Source organism: Ochotona princeps, chromosome 15 (genome assembly GCF_030435755.1).
Source record: "Ochotona princeps isolate mOchPri1 chromosome 15, mOchPri1.hap1, whole genome shotgun sequence".
In the NCBI taxonomy this organism is placed as follows: domain Eukaryota; kingdom Metazoa; phylum Chordata; class Mammalia; order Lagomorpha; family Ochotonidae; genus Ochotona; species Ochotona princeps.
Window position 1 is genome coordinate 57,558,216 of NC_080846.1, and position 12,795 is coordinate 57,571,010.

Sequence of the window (12,795 nt, forward strand, 5' to 3'; positions counted from 1 at the left end):
GGGTGGAGAGCTGCTTCCCAACACGGGTGTCCCGGTCCTGCACACGGAGCTGCCTGAGCTGCCCTGCTTCCTCATTCTCAAGACAAGGGCTGTCAGCCTGACTCACCACTGTGCCTCATGCTTTGCTGCAGGACTTCCATGAGGAGGAGGCTCTGTCGCTCCACCGCACACTTAGCACTGCTGAGCTGAGCAGGGTTGCAACAGCTTCCTGTAAGACAACTCAAGTAGAATTGGATGTCTCCCTGGTGTAAGAAATACATAAATCAGTTAAAATTAGTCCTCAGAGCAGATGTGATGATCTGTGGCTGTCACAGGAAACACATGGTCTGGGCACACCCTCAGTTACAGCAGAGCGGGCAGTCAGTGGTTCTTGGCCCCTCCTGGTATCTTGTGCAAGACCAGGTCCCAGCCTGGCTCAGGCTGCCCAACAGGGACAAATAAACCTGTGCCTGTTTTGCCTGGTGCCTGGCCAGCTGTGGGGAACTCACTTCCTGATTCCAGAGGAGTGAGCTGAGAGCAGAGTGGGTGATGCCCCGGCTCCAGCAGTCAGTGCCACTCAGCTGTGCTGTCCATGGGCCTGGCACAGCCAGCTTGCAACTTCACCCCAGCATTACATGCAACTTCATGGCACAGCATTGCTAGTTCCCTTGTGAGGAACACATTGCAGTGGTCACAGAACAGGACAGAAATCTCACAACAGAACAGAATCTCACAGTAGAACAGAAATCACACCATCTCACAGCCATTCTGTCCCCCACTGCACCCCAGGCCAGGGAGTTGGCACCTCGCTCTGCTCTGAGCCACGGGGGAGGCAGGCAGCTAGAGGTGCCCCAGGACTAGGGCCTGTTCGGAGCTCAGTGCTCATGGGAGGCATTTGCTGCCAGCTGGGAAGGCAGCGGGTCTTGGGTACTCTCGGATCTGGGTCTGGTGAGTCCAAGAACCTGTGTGCATTTTCCCACCTCTGGGCATGCCTGAACACGGGTGTCCACTTCACAGGTGTGGGTGAGGGGCAGGGAGGGAAGAGGCAGATCAACGTCAGCCAGTTCGCACTGAGCCAGATGAAGTGTTCGAGATGCAGCTGAGAACAGTCAGCTCAGAGTCCACAGCAGGGCAGAGAACACGAGTTCACTAAAGGCAGGGGAAGGCCAGCCAGCACTGAGGGCCCAGGCCTGGGCGTCTCCTTGGGACCCGACACCCCTGCATACCCCTGCTCTGGTTCTGGCTAGCCCTGGTGCTCAAGGTGAGCAGGTGCCTGGGCTGGGGGCTTCTTGGGGGAGACCTGAGTCTCCTTCTGCTTTAAGGCCAATGTAAGTTGCTTCCTGCCAGTTCCAAGAGTCTCACGAGCGCTGGGGGACAAAGGCCCTGATGTTTGAGAGACTCTGAGGGTACAAACCCCTGTTCTGGGGGAGACCTTGTCTTTGTTCCCTCAGTCTGGCCTGCAGTTGGGCTGGGGGCGGTAGCCTCATTCCACACTCATGAGCCCTACCCTGACATGCACACACATTGATTTCACACATGTGCATGCATGTTCACACACACACACATGGCTTGAGGCAAAGGTAGGGTCCACTCACACTCCCTCTAAAGCCTCATGGGTAGTTGGACCCATGAGTGGACTCAGAACCCGGTCAGAAAGTCTCTGAGTTCCTATGTGTGTGTAGAGGGCAGAGGGCAGACCCTCCCATTCCTCTCACCCTCCCTTGCTCTGTGGCCCCACTTACCCATCCTGCCTCCAAAGAGGGGGTACTGGAGGCTCCTGTTTGATGGCCAGGTAGCATCTGAATGCGTCAGTATTGGGCATGAAAGCCATAGCTGCATGCGGGGTCTCTGGCAATCCCAGGTCAGCCAGCAGGGTGGTGTCTGGGAGCTGAAGGATCGCCTGCTGGGGTCCAAAGTGTAAGAACAGAAAGAAGATGCCTACTGGCACCAGGCTGTGGGAGCCGCTGCCTGCAGTGGCTGGTGTCCCTGCTTATCCAGTCCAGACTTCACAGGGTCTGCAGGCTTGGGGCACTTGGTTGCCGGACATGGATGGCATTGCCCAGTGACCTGGCTCTGGGTGGGACACTGTCCGGCCAGCTGTGTTCCTCTGGCTGCACCCAGCCAGTGTTGCTCTGTTGCCAGCACAAGTTGTTTCTTCTGTACTCCCCCATCTGGCATGTCTCCAGCAGACCCTGAGGCCTGTTCCTGGGCAGCTGCTGGGCACTGGTCTCACGAGCCTCACTTTATAGGTACAGACACTGGCATAGCAGGCTTGAGAAACTGGTCCAAGTTTGGAGCAGGACTGCCTTGCTGTCCCTGGTGGGCAGCCCCTATCCCTGACTCCCTGGCCCTCTGGCCAGGGGCTATGAAATACCCCCTGGGTGAGGTACATGAGCAGGGACACCTACCCTAGTGCCTCAGGCAGTTCTGTGGAAGGAGGTAGTCTTTGAGTGGGCTGCCCTCCCTGGAGGCAGTAGGCTCCAAGATGGATTAATTCCAAAACCCCCTGGTCTGTTCAGTGGTTTGAATGGCTCCCGGAATGGGGCGCCAGGAGAGTGCTGTCATCCCATTGAGCTGCTTGGGAGGGTGGCTCCTTCAGCCTGGCCAGGGTTTGACTGAGGCTAACTAAGGGGACTATGGGAACTGACTTGAGCTGCTGTGCCACAATTGCCCACTGGCTGAGAGGTGCTAGGCTCTCTGGGGTTGGGGGTCGCACAGGAGGTAGAGACCCAGGACCCAGCCCCACATCCCAAGTGAAACTCCAAGGAACGGCTCCGGATCCTGGGGTAGGCGAGCTTGCTAGCCTCTCAAGGCCTGCTGGGGCTTGCTCACCTCTGCCAACATGCTCTGCCTCAGGACTGACCTGACCTGGCCACAGGAGTCCCACACAGAGGCAGCCCTGACCTGGTGCTGAAAGTGTCCTGGTTCCTGCCTGGTGTGCAGCCTGGGAGGAGCCTGGGGACTGGGGTCCTCACTGCCCCAATGGGCTTGTCATGGGAGGGGGCCCTGCTGCCCCTCCAGCTTGCACCAGTTTATTCACACACTTGGCACCTCACCAGCAGCCTTCACCGCACACACAGGAAGCACAATGTGGCAAACATGTAAGGACACACATACACACAAACACAACACATATACACAAACACACACGAGCACACGAGCACATAAGTGAACATGCATTCATGAGCACACAGACATGCATACATGCATGCAAGCACATACACATATAGATGCCTGTGAGCAAATGCACACGTGAGCACAGAGGCATACATACATACCTGTGAGCACAAACACATGATCACACACATGAGCACAAGGCACACATACATACCTGTGACCACACTCATGAATGTGAGCACATATGTGCTTGTACACATACACAAGAACACACGTATGAACACACAAATAAACATGTGTTCACATGCTGGATGGCCTCATGCTTCACAGGCAGGCCTGGGCTCATGGTGTGGGCTGCGTCCCAGCCCCAGCAGCATTTGGTACGAAGATGTGACAGCCTTGGCTCCTCTCCTACCTACACTCCAAACAGCCTTGAGGTTGGCCTGGGAGCCTGAATGGGTCCAGACATGTTGCATCAGCCTGGGGTGTTCAGGGAGGAAGAGAAAAATGGCCAATGACCTCCAGTGGGGTGAGCCCAGGAACACCTCCCTGACTGACACCTTCCACTACCTGCCTACAGGTGCAGCCTGAGGCCTGTGTGCACATGCCTGTGCGCGCATACACACACAGATATACTCACAAACACACACATGCCTGTCCATGCTCACACCTGCCCACACACACACTTGCACACTCGCACACACAAGACTGGGTGCTTCCTCACTGTGTGTCTGCACCGCCACCTTCTGGCTGCTGGGAATCCCTGCTGGTTTTCTCCTACAGGCCCTGATCTTGCTCCAGCCTGGGGTCCCTGTCTCCCCTATCTCAGCAAACAACACGCCCTGGTTCTCCTAACCAGATCCCAGGAGTTCATACTGCTGCTTGATGGGCTTTGCTGGGTTGTCCAGAACGGGCTATGACATCAGGTTTCTAGAAGGTCAGAGGCAAAGGCTTGGCCAGGGAGGCAGTAGGTAGGGGGCTACACACCGCTGACCTCAATCCCAATTAACCCAGAGTCCAGGTCTCACCTGATGTAGCAGGCGCATGTCTGTGTTCCATGGCTGAAGGGTTAGGGTTGGGTTTAAGGGTTAGGGTTGGGGTTAGGGGCAAGTGTTCTGGTTAGCGTTAGGGGTTACGGTTAGGGTTAGTGTTAGGCTTAGAGTTAGGGATCAGGATAGGGTTAGGGATTAGGGGCTATGGTTAGTGTTAGGCTTAGGCTTAGGGTTAGGTTTAAGGTTAGGGTTAGAAGTTAAGGTTAGGTGTTAGGGTCAGTGTTAGGCTTAGGAGCTTGGGGTTAGAGGTTAGGATTAGTGATTAGGTGTTAGGGGTTAGGGTTAAGGTTAGGGTCCCAGAAGCCAGAAACATGGGTTAAGGTTAGGAATAGTGTTAGGGTTAGTGTTAGGGTGAGGCATAATGATACAGTTAAGGTAAGGGTTAGGGTACCAGGAGCCAGATATATGGGTTATAGTTAGGGATAGTGTTAAGGTTAGCATTAGAGGTAGGGTTAGGGTTAAGCTTAGGGCACCAGGTGCCAGAAATATGGGTTAAGGATATGGTTAGGATTAGGGATAGGGATAGGCATAGGGTTAGGGTTTGGGCTAGGTTTAGAGTTAGGGTTAGGGAAAGCATTAGGATTAAGGCACCAGGAGATAGAAACATGGGTTAGGGTTAGGTTTAAGGATAGCACACCAGGAGGCAGAAACATAGGGGGTAGGTTTAGGATTAGGAATAGCAATAGTGTTAGGGTTAGTGAAAGATTTAGTGTTAGGGATTGGGATAGGGTTAGGGTTAGGGTACCAGGAGGCAGAAACATGGGTTAGGGTTACGGATAGTGTTACAGTTAGGGTTAGGGATAGGGATAGGAATAGGGTAGGGTTAACGTTAAGGTTAAGGTTAATGTTTTTTAAAAAAATTTATTTATTTACTTATTTAATTTATTATTTTTTAAATAATCTTACTTAGTTACTTAGGGTACAAAGGGTCAAGGGCTACAGAAAAGTGGGTGATACCATAGTTTTCACACCAATATCATCACTTTTCCCCCTGTATCTGGCATCAGGGGAGAAGTAAATGCAAAAGCCCCAAGTAGCCTCTCTCCCATCACAGGTCCCTGATGTGAGGCACACTCGGAGGGCCCTGCTTAAGCAATTTTGATAGTTCAACAGTTCTGAATTGTTGCCAGTCTTGCCATTCCAATCACGATGAAATCTATTCTGAATCTACTGCCTGAAATAGACCCTTCGTGGTTGGGGTTCTGAGACCGGCATTTCAGTTGGAGGGATCTCCAAAGAAACTTCTTCTGAGGTGATCCCACACCTGATTCTTGTGTGTACTTCCAGTGCAGGGCTGGCACAGTCCATCATCCCAACCAGCTTATGCTGGTGGTCGCAATTGCTGGGTCAGTACTGTTTCCAGTCCTGTCTTCCACGTGAACTGATGGGTGTTGTATTCCAGCCCGATCCTGTCCACTTCATACTTGGCCCTCACGCAAACCAGTGGGAGCTGCAGCCTAGTTGGGGTGACTCCCCAGAACCCCCACCAGGCCAGCCCCCTACCCTTGTTCCCATGCTTGCCAGTGTGTACCTCAGACTTGTTCAGTTTGTCCCACATCCCATTTAGCTCTCGTACATGTCAATGGCCATTGAAGCCTAGTTCAACACAACCAACCCTACTCTCCAGTTCACACACATACAGGCATGTGCCTTTCTGTCTAGCCACGCCTGTCCCTGTCCTGGTTTTTGTGCTGTCCATTGGGAGTGGTAACCCAAGAGGGAGGTGCTCACTATCTCCCTACTAGGCCCCTCCCACTCTAGGATCATACACTTCCCAGGAGGTTCTGCAGTTCGATTTGGCAGAATTAGCCCTCAGTGCCAGCATCTGCCAGTTGATGCTGCAGCAAACCCCAAGCAACCCTCACCCACTCTGATTTATGCCTGTATCAGTAGGAACAAGCAGCCCAGCCTGGCTTTCCCTAATCTAGCTCACATGAGGTCCACAGGTGTTATAGCCCTACCTGGTCTGGTCTGCCCCCATCCCTACTCACACTTTCCAGTGGGAGTGGTTGTCCAACAGGGGAGCCCACATTCCCCCTGCCGGCTCTGCCTCTCTCCCCTGGTTCTCACATGTGCTGTTTCAGCACTGCAACCACATCTGCTACAGCTCACCCCACCTTGGAATTCCATAATGTGCACTGGTTTGTATCGCGACCGATCCCGATGCTTGTTTTCACCAGCGGGTGATGTGAATAGGTTCAGCCTGGTCTGCCCCCACCTATGCCAAATGTACGCTGGTGGGTATCTTCCTCTGCCCTGGTCTGGGTTGCTCCCTACCATGCTTTTTATGCTCACCTATAAAGACAGTCCCGATAGAGGAGTTGCACAAGCTCCTCCATCAGAACCTCTTCCTATGCCAAATCTTGCGCATACTGGTGGTTCCATGGGTCAGCCCACATTGCTGACCTTCAATCCATTCCAGTACTTGGTGTTGGATGTTTTAGCCCAGCCATGGCTTATCCATACCCAGACACTGCTCACACATGGCTCAGTAGGGACAGAGACCCAGCTTAGCCCATCCTACATCTACCTAGGTTCTCCAGAGCACCACATGATCCTGGCATCTAGCCCGGCTCGGTGTTCCCACCTCCAGTTCACACTTATGTCAAGGGAGATTCCAGCCATATCCATACCCGAACGTAGCCCCCACTCTGGCCCCCTCACTCTCCCGTGAAAACTTCAACCCAACAATGGTGTACTCTCACAGCTCCCCAACCGAGTGTATTCTCAGCCATAGATAAAGTGCATTGCAATGGTTATTCTGACCCAATTGGCTAAGACCCCCACCTGTCTCAACCTTTGCCTTCAAAGCTGTGGCCTAGTATCCCTGGCTTTTGCAGACCAGTCGGTGTAAGAGCCTAGTTCTGTATGACATGTGCTCCATCCTGATTTTTTTCTTGTGAGTTGGGGTTTGCTTGGCCCTGCCTGGTCTGCCCCCTTCCAGTTGCAGCCCAGCAGACCCCATATCCTGTTTTAGGATGTACATTTGGGTGCTGCTGCCTTGACCTGCCAAGACTGCTATCAGTTCCTTTACCTGTAAGTGATGGCAGCTGCCATGGTCACACCTAGGTCAGCCCATCATTACCCCAGCTCGTGAACTAACCTGAGAGACTTTTATTTCCACAGGGTTGGGCCCACACTTCCCGCACAGAGTTTACCCCCAGTCCGAGTTAGCTCACGTGCTGGTTAGTCTTGACCTGCCAAGTGTGACCACTCTACTATTCCACCACCCAGTCAGGTATTGGTACCTAGCCTGCCAGATAGGCTCCCATCCCTAGCTTTGGTGTGGACTGGTGTGTGGCAGTGATACTCTATGCTAACAGCCCACCTCAGGATTGCTAATTGGACTGCTGAATCAGTCTGGCCCTAATAGATCTTATGGACACTCCGCTCAAAACCATCAGGTCTCAGTCCCCACGCTTCCCAAAAGTTTCATGACCCCGTTACTGGGAATCACCTAGACTTCATCTCTCACCTACATTAACACTGTCCTCATCCACTAGCACTGCTTATCCCTAGGCAGCAATTACATATTCTAAGAACCCCAGAATTTGCTGCCAGGCAGCCAGCAGACAGAGCCTGGCACCATTTGGTGCCTAAAGCCAATGACTCGTTCACTGCCTTTAAGCAGTGGCTTTGGCCTGAGTCCCCAGCATTGGGTCCGGCCCGGCGGGGCACCCCCCGACAGCGCCACACTGTCGGGAGCTGCTTTTGCCCCAGATCACATATCAGACAGCCTGTTTCAAGTCTATGTGCTAATGTGCCTTGGAAGCAGCAGGTGATGGCTCAAGTACTTGGATTCCCTATTGTTCACATGGGCAATCCAGATAGAGTGCCTCACTCCTGATTTTGGCTTGGTCCGGTCCCAGCTGCCATTTTGGGGAGTGAAAGAGCAGATGGAGAACTTTATTCTTCTCTTTTCTCTCTCTCACGCTTTCTCCACTGTCCCCTTCTCTTTTGCCCTTTAAAATAAATAGCCAAAACTTTAAAAAATGAAATCAGTGCTTTGCATCTAATTGCAAAGTGTGCTGCAGATGGGACCAGACATCCATACTTTTAAAAACTCTCTAAGTATGTCTACCTGGAACCAGGATGAAAAGTCACTGAACTACTCCATCAATGTCTGCTCCCCTGTCTGAGCAGGAGTAGGGCAGTAATATCTGCTACAGCAGGTATATAAATATTAGAAGCATGATGTCATGTAACATGTACTGTTAAGTTATTAAGGAAGGAGAAATGAGTAACCCTTGGTTTTTCTTCTATACTCTCTTCTGAATACACCCATACAAAAAAAGACTTTAACTTGCAATAACTTGGAAATGGGAAGGAAATCTCAATTCTAAGGGTTTTATATTGGAAATTCCAGTTTTACAAATAGTTGACTTGCTTTATGTGATTTATACAGTTAAAAAAAAGTGAGGTTCCTTTTCTAATTTTAAAATATTTGGGGATATTTTTACTGGTTTTTCTAACATCAGAAAAAATACACAGTCAAAAATTGAAGCAAACTAACTTTTTTTAAAGACGTAAATGACTCCCCAGGAATCAGGAGTCAGGAATTCCAGTCTGTCACATAGGTGGCAAGAAGCCAAGTATTTGAACCAGCTCCTATTGCCTGCCAGGTTCAATAGCAGGAAGCTGGATCAGAAACAGAGCTTGACATGGAACAAGGCACTCTGATATGGGAATGGGTGCCCCAACCCTCAGTTTAATCTCCTGGACTTCAATGCCCACGCTGTCTAGCTTTTGATCTTGTTTTCTCCATCAAGAAGTACAAACAAAAAGGACCATGGAAAAACTTAATAAAATATTTACAAATGAGTTGCCAGCTTCCTAACATCCGCTTACACTCATGAAAATTTCAATCTAGGAGAAAACCAGTGTGGATATTACATAATAATTGAACACTCAGATGTAACATTATCAAACACGGGTTATTTAACAAAAATAACAAATAAATAACAAAAGTAATAATTTGACACTAATACAAAATAGCACATTTGAAAGACTTGAAAGAGATGTGGTAAGTGCTGAAGCTATGGGTTTCTGTCAATATAAAAATAACAGCAGAAATATTCTGAAAAGTATTATGAAAATGGACATGAAATTTTAGTTGGTGGAAAAAATAAGTTCTCAAAAAGTAAAAAGCAAGAAATGGACCCACCGTCTTAATAGCTGCACTATCTCAATGGCTATATCCCCTTTCCATAAGTGGAATAAACGACTCATAAATTAAGTCCCTCATTATCTCTTCAGAAGTCCTCTGATAAGTTTGCAAATGTGCTGATTTAAAACAAAATGTTTAGTTTCTTTTTCAACTAAACAGTTTACATACACTTATGCATGCATATCTATACTTCAGTGTTAAGCAATAATCCCTCCCCTTGATTCAGATAATGAATCTGTCCTTGTGAGATGAAGCCATTGGGGGATATTAAGAGAATCCAGGACTGTGCAAGCCTAGTGGGAAGGCCATGTGCACAGGGGCTTGGCATCAAGCACCATGAAGATGGCTTCATAGCCCCCTGGAAGTCAGGAAGAGAGGCATCGGGACCAATCACTGCTACCAGCACCTCGATCTTGGGCTCCTAGCTTCTAGATGCTGACACAATAAATTTCTCTTATTTAGTCTTCCCGGACTATGGCATTTTGCTATAGTTACCACCCCCACCCAAGGAAAACGAATACAGATTTACTATTTACTTTGAGTACTTACCAGGTTGATCAGAGAAAAAAGTGCAGCGAGGAGCCCCTGGCCCGTCCGGACACGCAGAACTTCCCCAGCCGTGCAGATGAAGCACAGCCGGCCGCCATGGAGTTGGGGAGGAGGAAGGAAAGGGTCCCCGACAGCGTGGCATCCGATGGCGGAGGGACCCTGCGTGGCGCCGACGCGGAGGGATTGGACGCACAGTCACTTCCTGTGAGGAGCTGCGGTCACGCACCCTCAGTCAGCAAAGAAGAACCAGAGGAAGAGGACGCGTCTCTGGGCTTCTCCGTGGGGAGCCGTTCTCTTCCCGGAAGATGCGCTGCGGGCTCTGGGAGAGAAAGGTGACCGGGCTCGTGGACTCCAGCCGACCCTCGTCCCACCTGCTGTCCACCTGTAACCCACTGGGGGAGGGCCTTGCGGTGGCCGCCATGGTGGACGTGGGGCCGGCTGTGTGCGAGTTGGAGTTGGTGCCGCCCCCAGAGTGCCTCGTCTTTGAGCCTCGCTGGACGAGTTCATAGACCCAAAAGGACTTCTACAAGGTAAGATCCCCCAGAATATAGGGGTCCGGAAAGGGGAGGTGGCGGCTTGGCCCTAGCATGTGTCCAGGAGCGCAGGGGGAGTAAGAAGTTAGGTCCGCTGAAACCCCCTTTGTGGCTTCCCTTCGGCTGTGTGCGCAGAGGTGACAGGACAGACAGATGAGGAGGGAAAGAGGAGCAGGGTCTCAGGGTAAGTCAGCAGAGCAGGGAAGCAGAGAATGAGAGGTAGAGAGGGAACGAGACGAAGGAGAGGTGGGGAAAGTGCAGAGGTGGCCAACACACCTGGTCTCTATTCAGCTGTGTCCTGTTTCACTGTGCAACTCAAGCCCCCGCTCTTGCAGCCCAGCTCTCATGCCCTGACACCTGTTTAGTTTTGATTCCAAGCCCAGTACTTAGATTTTACAATTAGTGGACAAATGGCCCTCCACAAAATGATTCTCACATGGGGTCTGCTGGAAGGAGCCGGTCAGCAAGTAACTGGAGGCTTTGCTCTGTCCTGCTGTTCACAGCATCGTTCATAATAATCAACCCCCACCCACAAACACATATGAAGCAGTCACTCACACCTCCGCCCTCTTTCACTAAGTAGGTCACAAAATTGGACAAGGAGCAACACTGCTGGACTCAGATTTGAGCCCTGCTCCTTCCAGTCTGCCTCGAGCGGTGAAGGCAGAGGAAAGTGGCCCGCAAAGCACAGGGTTTTGTTTAAAGACACCAGTGGTGGCAGACTAAGGTTGCCACGTGACAGGCGGGCATGTCCGTGCCAGCACACCCAGCGGGGTCAGCTACCCACAGGCCAGCAGCACACTTTGCCTCTTTCCAGACCTGAGTATGGAAGGCTGTGCATGGAGAACCAACTGTCCCATGGGGCCTGGACCTCCGCACGTGGCTGTTCCCTGAAGATCAGGCCTTACTTTTCTTACTGCTCTAGGACCTACATCCCCTCTCTCCCACCCCACCCCACCCCACAGTCTTGATTTCAGCAAGGAAGTAGGCGGTACTGGGGGCAGGGATGAGGCCTCCCTCCACATGGCCACACCCGAATCCACACCCAGAATTCTGGCCACCAAACCAAGAAGGCACTTCTGAGTGCCCCATCATGAAGAGGTGTGTGGCCCAGACCGTCCCAGCTACTCCCGGTTCATTTAAGGAGTTTGTTTTCAATCAGGCTGCAAAGTGGTATGAGGATGAGGGTGATGCAGAAATAGAGAATTAATGCCATACTGAATGAATGTTTGGTTGTCTGCCAGTTCATGTTAGTGTTAATAAGTCTGGGACTAGGATTCAGAATAATGTTTGGCTGATTGGTCAAATATTACGCTTCGTGGTTAGATGTGTGTGCAGTGGTGAAATGGCTAGAAGCAAGACAGAGTTCAAGGACCATTCCATCACCTAATTTGCTAGGGGTAGATCAGAGGATAGCATCTACAAATAGGAAACACGGCTCTGGTTCAGTATGGGTAGGTGTGTTCAGGATGAGGGTTGGCTGGTGTGTAGTTATGAGGGTCTCCTAGTAGGTTTGGGGAGAAGAATGTGGATGGTTGTCTGTTATTTTGTGCTGAAGAATCTGCGTTTCTACTTAAGAGAGCTGGCAGATGGTGCTGGTTGGTGATTTTTTTAAAAAAGGCTTGTTTATTTTGGGGCCCGGCATGGTAACCTAACAGCTAAAGTAAAAGTCGCCTTGAACACACTGGGATCCCATAATGGAGCCAGTTCTAATCCAGGCAGCCACACTTCCCATCCAGCTCTCTGCTTGTGGCCTGGGAAAGCAGTTGAGGATGGGCCAAAGCTTTGGGAGCCTGCACCCGCGTGGGAGACCCAGAAGCAGTCCCTGGCTCCTAGCTTTGGATTGGCTCAACTCTAGCTATTGCCACCGCTTGGGGAATGACTCATTAGAGGGAAGATCTTCCTGTCTGTCTCTCCTCCTTTCTGTATATCTGACTTTGCAATAAAAATACATAAATAAATAAAAACAAAAAAAAATTTACTCATTTTTATTGGAAAGTCAGATATACAGAGAGGAGGAGAGACAGAATGATCCTCCAAGTGAGTCACTCCCCAGGTGGCCACAAAGGCCAAAGCTGAGCTGATCTGAAGTCAGGAGCCAGTAGTTAGATCTCCCATGTGGGTGCAGGGTCCAAAGCTTTTGAGCAGTCTTCAATTGCTTTCCCAGGCCACAAGCTGTGAGCTGGATGGGAAGCAGGGGTGAGGGAACCACTAGGATACTGGGGGATCCCATATGGGATCTTGGTGTGTGTGATGCCAGGACTTCAGCCTCTAGGCTACCATGCTGGGTCAGGCCTGATGGGTGATCTTTGTTAGTATTTTTATTGTCATTGAAATTACTGAGGTGGGAGCCTGGTTAAATTGTGATTAGCATCCTTAGTGCAGGGAGGTTAGGGAT